The sequence below is a fragment of the Bombus huntii genome, chromosome 2 (assembly GCF_024542735.1).
Source record: "Bombus huntii isolate Logan2020A chromosome 2, iyBomHunt1.1, whole genome shotgun sequence".
NCBI lineage: Eukaryota > Metazoa > Arthropoda > Insecta > Hymenoptera > Apidae > Bombus > Bombus huntii.
In genome coordinates this window covers 6,759,631-6,772,057 of record NC_066239.1, presented here as the reverse complement: position 1 = coordinate 6,772,057, position 12,427 = coordinate 6,759,631, and positions in this window count along the sequence as shown.

Here is a 12,427-nt window from a genome sequence, read left to right as displayed (position 1 = left end):
CTATAACGTATTACGTTATATGATATAACGTCAAATGGTATAACGTTATAACGTATTACGTTATATGGTATAACGTTATAACGTATTACGTTATATGGTATAACGTTATAACGTATTACGTTATATGGTATAACGTTATAACGTATTACGTTATATGGTATAACGCTATAACGTATTACGTTATATGATATAACGTCATATGGTATAACGCTATAACGTATTACGTTATATGGTATAACGTTATAACGTATTACGTTATATGGTATAACGTTATAACGTATTACGTTATATGGTATAACGTTATAACGTATTACGTTATATGGTATAACGTTATAACGTATTAAGTTATATGGTATAACGTTATAACGTATTACGTTATATGGTATAACGTTATAACGTATTACGTTATTTGGTATAACGTTATAACGTATTACGTTATATGATATAACGTTATAACGTATTACGTTATATGGTATAACGTTATAACGTATTACGTTATTTGGAATAACGTTATAACGTATTACGTTATATGGTATAACGTTATAACGTATTACGTTATATGGTATAACGTTATAACGTATTACGTTATATGGTATGACGTTATAACGTATTACGTTATATGGTATTACGTCATATGGTATAACGTTATAACGTATTACGTTATTTGGTATAACGTTATAACGTATTACGTAATATGGTATAACGTTATAACGTATTACGTTATATGGTATAACGCTATAACGTATTACGTTATATGATATAACGTCATATGGTATTACGCTATAACGTAATACGTTATATGGTATAACGTTATAACGTATTACGTTATATGGTATAACGTTATAACGTATTACGTTATATGGTATAACGTTATAACGTATTACGTTATATGGTATTACGACATATGGTATAACGTTATTACGTATTACGTTATTTGGTATAACGTTATAACGTATTACGTTATATGGTATAACGTTATAACGTATTACGTTATATGGTATAACGTTATAACGTATTACGTTATATGGTATAACGTTATAACGTATTACGTTATATGGTATAACGTTATAACGTATTACGTTATATGGTATAACGTTATAACGTATTACGTTATATGGTATAACGCTATAACGTATTACGTTATATGATATAACGTCATATGGTATAACGTTATAACGTATTACGTTATATGGTATAACGTTATAACGTATTACGTTATATGGTATAACGTTATTATGTATTACGTTATATGGTATAACGTTATTACGTATTACGTTATATGGTATAACGTTATAACGTATTACGTTATATGGTATAACGTTATAACGTATTACATTATATGACATAACGTCATATGGTATAACGTTATAACCTATTACGTTATATGGTATAACGTTATAACGTATTACGTTATATGGTATAACGTTATAACGTATTACGTTATATGGTATTACGTCATATGGTATAACGTTATAACGTATTACGTTATATGATATAACGTCATATCATATAACGTTATAACGTAATACGTCATATGGTATAACGTTATAACGTATTACGTTATTTGGTATAACGTTATAACGTATTACGTTATGTGGTATAACGTTATAACGTATTACGTTATTTGGTATAACGTTATAACGTATTACGTTATATGGTATAACGTTATAACGTATTACGTTATATGGTATAACGCTATAACGTATTACGTTATATGATATAACGTCATATGGTATAACGTTATAACGTATTACGTTATATGGTATAACGTTATAACGTATTACGTTATATGGTATAACGCTATAACGTATTATGTTATATGATATAACGTCATATGGTATAACGTTATAACGTATTACGTTATATGGTATAACGTTATAACGTATTACGTTATATGACATAACGTCATATGGTATAACGTTATAACCTATTACGTTATATGGTATAACGTTATAACGTATTACGTTATATGGTATAACGTTATAACGTATTACGTTATATGGTATTACGTCATATGGTATAACGTTATAACGTATTACGTTATATGATATAACGTCATATCATATAACGTTATAACGTAATACGTCATATGGTATAAGTTTATAACGTATTACGTTATTTGGTATAACGTTATAACGTATTACGTTATATGGTATAACGTTATAACGTATTACGTTATATGGTATAACGCTATAACGTATTACGTTATATGATATAACGTCATATGGTATAACGTTATAACGTATTACGTTATATGGTATAACGTTATAACGTATTACGTTATATGGTATAACGTTATAACGTATTACGTTATATGGTATAACGTTATAACGTATTACGTTATATGGTATAACGTTATAACGTATTACGTTATATGGTATTACGTCATATGGTATAACGTTATTACGAATTACGTTATATGGTATAACGTTATAACGTATTACGTTATATGGTATAACGTTATAACGTATTACGTTATTTGGTATAACGTTATAACGTATTACGTTATATGGTATAACGTTATAACGTATTACGTTATATGGTATAACGTTATAACGTATTACGTTATATGGTATAACGTTATAACGTATTACGTTATATGGTATAACGCTATAACGTATTACGTTATATGATATAACGTCATATGGTATAACGTTATAACGTATTACGTTATATGGTATAACGTTATAACGTATTACGTTATATGACATAACGTCATATGGTATAACGTTATAACCTATTACGTTATATGGTATAACGTTATAACGTATTACGTTATATGGTATAACGTTATAACGTATTACGTTATATGGTATTACGTCATATGGTATAACGTTATAACGTATTACGTTATCTGATATAACGTCATATCATATAACGTTATAACGTAATACGTCATATGGTATAACGTTATAACGTATTACGTTATTTGGTATAACGTTATAACGTATTACGTTATATGGTATAACGTTATAACGTATTACGTTATTTGGTATAACGTTATAACGTATTACGAGTTATGGTATAACGTTATAACGTATTACGTTATATGGTATAACGCTATAACGTATTACGTTATATGATATAACGTCATATGGTATAACGTTATAACGTATTACGTTATATGGTATAACGTTATAACGTATTACGTTATATGGTATAACGCTATAACGTATTACGTTATATGATATAACGTCATATGGTATAACGTTATAACGTATTACGTTATATGGTATAACGTTATAACGTATTACGTTATATGACATAACGTCATATGGTATAACGTTATAACCTATTACGTTATATGGTATAACGTTATAACGTATTACGTTATATGGTATAACGTTATAACGTATTACGTTATATGGTATTACGTCATATGGTATAACGTTATAACGTATTACGTTATATGATATAACGTCATATCATATAACGTTATAACGTAATACGTCATATGGTATAACGTTATAACGTATTACGTTATTTGGTATAACGTTACAACGTATTACGTTATATGGTATAACGTTATAAAGTATTACGTTATTTGGTATAACGTTATAACGTATTACGCTATATGGTATAACGTTATAACGTATTACGTTATATGGTATAACGCTATAACGTATTACGTTATATGATATAACGTCATACGGTATAACGTTATAACGTATTACGTTATATGGTATAACGTTATAACGTATTACGTTATATGGTATAACGCTATAACGTATTACGTTATATGATATAACGTCATATGGTATAACGTTATAACGTATTACGTTATATGGTATAACGTTATAACGTATTACGTTATATGGTATAACGTTATAACGTATTACGTTATATGGTATAACGTTATAACGTATTACGTTATATGGTATAACGTTATGCTGTATTACGTTATATGGTATAACGTTATAACGTATTACGTTATATGGTATTACGTCATATGGTATAACGTTATTACGAATTACGTTATATGGTATAACGTTATAACGTATTACGTTATATGGTATAACGTTATAACGTATTACGTTATATGGTATAACGTTATAACGTATTACGTTATATGGTATAACGCTATAACGTATTACGTTATATGATATAACGTCATATGGTATAACGTTATAACGTATTACGTTATATGGTATAACGCTATAACGTATTACGTTATATGATATAACGTCATATGGTATAACGTTATAACGTATTACGTTATATGGTATAACGTTATAACGTATTACGTTATATGGTATAACGTTATAACGTATTACGTTATATGGTATTACGTCATATGGTATAACGTTATTACGTATTACGTTATTTGGTATAACGTTATAACGTATTACGTCATATGGTATAACGTTATAACGTATTACGTTATATGGTATAACGTTATAACGTATTACGTTATAACGTATTACGTTATATGGTATAACGTTATAACGTATTACGTTATATGATATAACGTCATATCATATAACGTTATAACGTATTACGTTATATGGTATAACGTTATAACGTATTACGTTATATGGTATAACGTTATAACGTATTACGTTATATGGTATAACGTTATAACGTATTACGTTATATGGTATAACGTTATAACGTATTACGTTATATGGTATAACGTTATAACGTATTACGTTATATGGTATAACGTTATAACGTATTACGTTATTTGGTATAACGTTATAACGTATTACGTTATATGGTATAACGTTATAACGTATTACGTTATATGGTATAACGTTATAACGTATTACGTTATTTGGTATAACGTTATAACGTATTACGTTATATGGTATAACGTTATAACGTATTACGTTATATGGTATAACGTATTAACGTATTACGTTATATGGTATAACGTTATAACGTATTACGTTATATGGTATAACGTTATAACGTATTACGTTATATGGTATTACGTCATATGGTATAACGTTATAACGTATTACGTTATTTGGTATAACGTTATAACGTATTACGTTATATGGTATAACGTTATAACGTATTACGTTATATGGTATAACGCTATAACGTATTACGTTATATGATATAACGTCATATGGTATAACGTTATAACGTATTACGTTATATGATATAACGTTATAACGTATTACGTTATATGGTATTACGTCATATGGTATAACGTTATTACGTATTACGTTATTTGGTATAACGTTATATCTTATTACGTTATATGGTATAACGTTATAACGTATTACGTTATATGGTATAACGTTATAACGTATTACGTTATATGGTATAACGTTATAACGTATTACGTTATATGGTATAAGGTTATAACGTATTACGTTATATGGTATAACGTTATAACGTTATAACGTATTACGTTATATGGTATAACGCTATAACGTATTACGTTATATGATACAACGTCATATGGTATAACGTTATAACGTATTACGTTATATGATATAACGTTATAACGTATTACGTTATATGGTATTACGTCATATGGTATAACGTTATTACGTATTACGTTATTTGGTATAACGTTATATCTTATTACGTTATATGGTATAACGTTATAACGTATTACGTTATATGGTATAACGTTATAACGTATTACGTTATATGGTATAACGTTATAACGTATTACGTTATATGGTATAACGTTATATCGTATTACGTTATATGGTATAACGCTATAACATATTACGTTATATGATATAACGTCATATGGTATAACGTTATAACGTATTACGTTATATGGTATAACGTTATAACGTATTACGTTATATGGTATAACGCTATAACGTATTACGTTATATGATATAACGTCATATGGTATAACGTTATAACGTATTACGTTATATGGTATAACGTTATAACGTATTACGTTATATGGTATAATGTTATAACGTATTACGTTATATGGTATAACGTTATAACGTTATAACGTATTACGTTATATGGTATAACGCTATAACGTATTACGTTATATGATATAACGTCATATGGTATAACGTTATAACGTATTACGTTATATGGTATAACGTCAAATGGTATAACGTTATTACGTATTGCGTTATTTGGTATAACGTTATAACGTATTACGTTATGTGGTATTACGTCATATGGTATAACGTTATTACGTATTGCGTTATTTGGTATAACGTTATAACGTATTACGTTATATGGTATAACGTTATAACGTGTTACGTTATATGGTATAACGTTATAACGTATTACGTTATATGGTATAACGTTATAACGTATTACGTTATATGGTATAACGTTATAACGTATTACGTTATATGATATAACGTTATAACGTATTACGTTATATGGTATTACGTCATATGGTATAACGTTATTACGTATTACGTTATTTGGTATAACGTTATATCTTATTACGTTATATGGTATAACGTTATAACGTATTACGTTATATGGTATAACGTTATAACGTATTACGTTATATGGTATAACGTTATAACGTATTACGTTATATGGTATAACGTTATATCGTATTACGTTATATGGTATAACGCTATAACATATTACGTTATATGATATAACGTCATATGGTATAACGTTATATCGTATTACGTTATATGGTATAACGTTATAACGTATTACGTTATATGGTATAACGCTATAACGTATTACGTTATATGATATAACGTCATATGGTATAACGTTATAACGTATTACGTTACATGGTATAACGTTATAACGTATTACGTTATATGGTATAACGTTATAACGTATTACGTTATATGGTATAACGTTATTACGTATTACGTTATATGGTATAACGTTATAACGTATTACGTTATATGACATAACGTCATATGGTATAACGTTATAACCTATTACGTTATATGGTATAACGTTATAACGTATTACGTTATATGGTATAACGTTATAACGTATTACGTTATATGGTATAACGTTATAACGTATTACGTTATATGGTATAACGCTATAACGTATTACGTTATATGACATAACGTCATATGGTATAACGTTATAACCTATTACGTTATATGGTATAACGTTATAACGTATTACGTTATATGGTATAACGTTATAACGTATTACGTTATATGGTATTACGTCATATGGTATAACGTTATAACGTATTACGTTATTTGGTATAACGTTATAACGTATTACGTTATACGGTATAACGTTATAACGTATTACGTTATATGGTATAACGCTATAACGTATTACGTTATATGATATAACGTCATATGGTATAACGTTATAACGTATTACGTTATATGGTATAACGTTATAACGTATTACGTTATATGGTATAACGTTTTAACGTATTACGTTATATGGTATAACGTTATAACGTATTACGTTATGTGGTATTACGTCATATGGTATAACGTTATTACGTATTGCGTTATTTGGTATAACGTTATAACGTATTACGTTATATGGTATAACGTTATAACGTTATAACGTATTACGTTATATGGTATAACGTTATAACGTATTACGTTATATGGTATAACGTTATAACGTATTACGTTATATGGTATAACGCTATAACGTATTACGTTATATGATATAACGTCATATGGTATAACGTTATAACGTATTACGTTATATGATATAACGTTATAACGTATTACGTTATATGGTATTACGTCATATGGTATAACGTTATTACGTATTACGTTATTTGGTATAACGTTATATCTTATTACGTTATATGGTATAACGTTATAACGTATTACGTTATGTGGTATAACGTTATAACGTATTACGTTATATGGTATAACGCTATAACGTATTACGTTATATGATATAACGTCATATGGTATAACGTTATAACGTATTACTTTATATGGTATAACGTTATAACGTATTACGTTATATGATATAACGTCATATCGTATAACGTTATAACGTATTACGTTATATGGTATAACGTTATAACGTATTACGTTATATGGTATAACGTTATAACGTATTACGTTATTTGGTATAACGTTATAACGTATTACGTTATATGGTATAACGTTATAACGTATTACGTTATATGGTATAACGTTATAACGTATTACGTTATATGGTATAACGTTATAACGTATTACGTTATATGGTATAACGTTATAACGTATTACGTTATATGGTATAACGTTATAACGTATTACGTTATATGGTATAACGTTATAACGTATTACGTTATATGGTATAACGTTATAACGTATTACGTTATTTGGTATAACGTTATAACGTATTACGTTATATGGTATAACGTTATAACGTATTACGTTATATGGTATAACGTTATAACGTATTACGTTATTTGGTATAACGTTATAACGTATTACGTTATATGGTATAACGTTATAACGTATTACGTTATATGGTATAACGTATTAACGTATTACGTTATATGGTATAACGTTATAACGTATTACGTTATATGGTATAACGTTATAACGTATTACGTTATATGGTATTACGTCATATGGTATAACGTTATAACGTATTACGTTATTTGGTATAACGTTATAACGTATTACGTTATATGGTATAACGTTATAACGTATTACGTTATATGGTATAACGCTATAACGTATTACGTTATATGATATAACGTCATATGGTATAACGTTATAACGTATTACGTTATATGATATAACGTTATAACGTATTACGTTATATGGTATTACGTCATATGGTATAACGTTATTACGTATTACGTTATTTGGTATAACGTTATATCTTATTACGTTATATGGTATAACGTTATAACGTATTACGTTATATGGTATAACGTTATAACGTATTACGTTATATGGTATAACGTTATAACGTATTACGTTATATGGTATAACGTTATATCGTATTGCGTTATATGGTATAACGCTATAACATATTACGTTATATGATATAACGTCATATGGAATAACGTTATAACGTATTACGTTATATGGTATAACGTTATAACGTATTACGTTATATGGTATAACGCTATAACGTATTACGTTATATGATATAACGTCATATGGTATAACGTTATAACGTATTACGTTATATGGTATAACGTTATAACGTATTACGTTATAAGGTATAAGGTTATAACGTATTACGTTATATGGTATAACGTTATAACGTTATAACGTATTACGTTATATGGTATAACGCTATAACGTATTACGTTATATGATACAACGTCATATGCTATAACGTTATAACGTATTACGTTATATGGTATAACGTTATAACGTATTACGTTATATGGTATAACGTTATAACGTATTACGTTATATGGTATAACGTTATAACGTGTTACGTTATATGGTATAACGTTATAACGTATTACGTTATATGGTATAAGGTTATAACGTATTACGTTATATGGTATAACGTTATAACGTTATAACGTATTACGTTATATGGTATAACGCTATAACGTATTACGTTATATGATACAACGTCATATGGTATAACGTTATTACGTATTACGTTATTTGGTATAACGTTATATCTTATTACGTTATATGGTATAACGTTATAACGTATTACGTTATATGGTATAACGTTATAACGTATTACGTTATATGGTATAACGTTATAACGTATTACGTTATATGGTATAACGTTATATCGTATTACGTTATATGGTATAACGCTATAACATATTACGTTATATGATATAACGTCATATGGTATAACGTTATAACGTATTACGTTATATGGTATAACGTTATAACGTATTACGTTATATGGTATAACGCTATAACGTATTACGTTATATGATATAACGTCATATGGTATAACGTTATAACGTATTACGTTATATGGTATAACGTTATAACGTATTACGTTATATGGTATGATGTTATAACGTATTACGTTATATGGTATAACGTTATAACGTTATAACGTATTACGTTATATGGTATAACGCTATAACGTATTACGTTATATGATATAACGTCATATGGTATAACGTTATAACGTATTACGTTATATGGTATAACGTCAAATGGTATAACGTTATTACGTATTGCGTTATTTGGTATAACGTTATAACGTATTACGTTATATGGTATAACGTTTTAACGTATTACGTTATATGGTATAAAGTTATAACGTATTACGTTATGTGGTATTACGTCATATGGTATAACGTTATTACGTATTGCGTTATTTGGTATAACGTTATAACGTATTACGTTATATGGTATAACGTTATAACGTATTACGTTATATGGTATAACGTTATAACGTGTTACGTTATATGGTATAACATTATAACGTATTACGTTATATGGTATAACGTTATAACGTATTACGTTATATGATATAACGTTATAACGTATTACGTTATATGGTATTACGTCATATGGTATAACGTTATTACGTATTACGTTATTTGGTATAACGTTATATCTTATTACGTTATATGGTATAACGTTATAACGTATTACGTTATATGGTATAACGTTATAACGTATTACGTTATATGGTATAACGTTATAACGTATTACGTTATATGGTATAACGTTATATCGTATTACGTTATATGGTATAACGCTATAACATATTACGTTATATGATATAACGTCATATGGTATAACGTTATATCGTATTACGTTATATGGTATAACGTTATAACGTATTACGTTATATGGTATAACGCTATAACGTATTACGTTATATGATATAACGTCATATGGTATAACGTTATAACGTATTACGTTACATGGTATAACGTTATAACGTATTACGTTATATGGTATAACGTTATAACGTATTACGTTATATGGTATAACGTTATAACGTATTACGTTATACGATATAACGTCATATCATATAACGTTATAACGTATTACGTTATATGGTATAACGTTATAACGTATTACGTTATATGGTATAACGTTATAACGTATTACGTTATATGGTATAACGTTATTACGTATTACGTTATATGGTATAACGTTATAACGTATTACGTTATATGACATAACGTCATATGGTATAACGTTATAACCTATTACGTTATATGGTATAACGTTATAACGTATTACGTTATATGGTATAACGTTATAACGTATTACGTTATAACGTATTACTTTATATGGTATAACGTTATAACGTATTACGTTATATGATATAACGTCATATCATATAACGTTATAACGTATTACGTTATATGGTATAACGTATTAACGTATTACGTTATATGGTATAACGTTATAACGTATTACGTTATATGGTATAACGTTATAACGTATTACGTTATATGGTATTACGTCATATGGTATAACGTTATAACGTATTACGTTATTTGGTATAACGTTATAACGTATTACGTTATACGGTATAACGTTATAACGTATTACGTTATATGGTATAACGCTATAACGTATTACGTTATATGATATAACGTCATATGGTATAACGTTATAACGTATTACGTTATATGGTATAACGTTATAACGTATTACGTTATATGGTATAACGTTTTAACGTATTACGTTATATGGTATAACGTTATAACGTATTACGTTATGTGGTATTACGTCATATGGTATAACGTTATTACGTATTGCGTTATTTGGTATAACGTTATAACGTATTACGTTATATGGTATAACGTTATAACGTTATAACGTATTACGTTATATGGTATAACGTTATAACGTATTACGTTATATGGTATAACGTTATAACGTATTACGTTATATGATATAACGTTATAACGTATTACGTTATATGGTATTACGTCATATGGTATAACGTTATTACGTATTACGTTATTTGGTATAACGTTATATCTTATTGCGTTATATGGTATAACGTTATAACGTATTACGTTATATGGTATAACGTTATAACGTATTACGTTATATGGTATAACGTTATAACGTATTACGTTATATGGTATAACGTTATATCGTATTACGTTATATGGTATAACGCTATAACATATTACGTTATATGATATAACGTCATATGGTATAACGTTATAACGTATTACGTTATATGGTATAACGTTATAACGTATTACGTTATATGGTATAACGCTATAACGTATTACGTTATATGATATAACGTCATATGGTATAACGTTATAACGTATTACGTTATATGGTATAACGTTATAACGTATTACGTTATATGGTATAAGGTTATAACGTATTACGTTATATGGTATAACGTTATAACGTTATAACGTATTACGTTATATGGTATAACGCCATAACGTATTACGTTATATGATACAACGTCATATGGTATAACGTTATAACGTATTACGTTATATGGTATAACGTTATAACGTATTACGTTATATGGTATAACGTTTTAACGTATTACGTTATATGGTATAACGTTATAACGTATTACGTTATGTGGTATTACGTCATATGGTATAACGTTATTACGTATTGCGTTATTTGGTATAACGTTA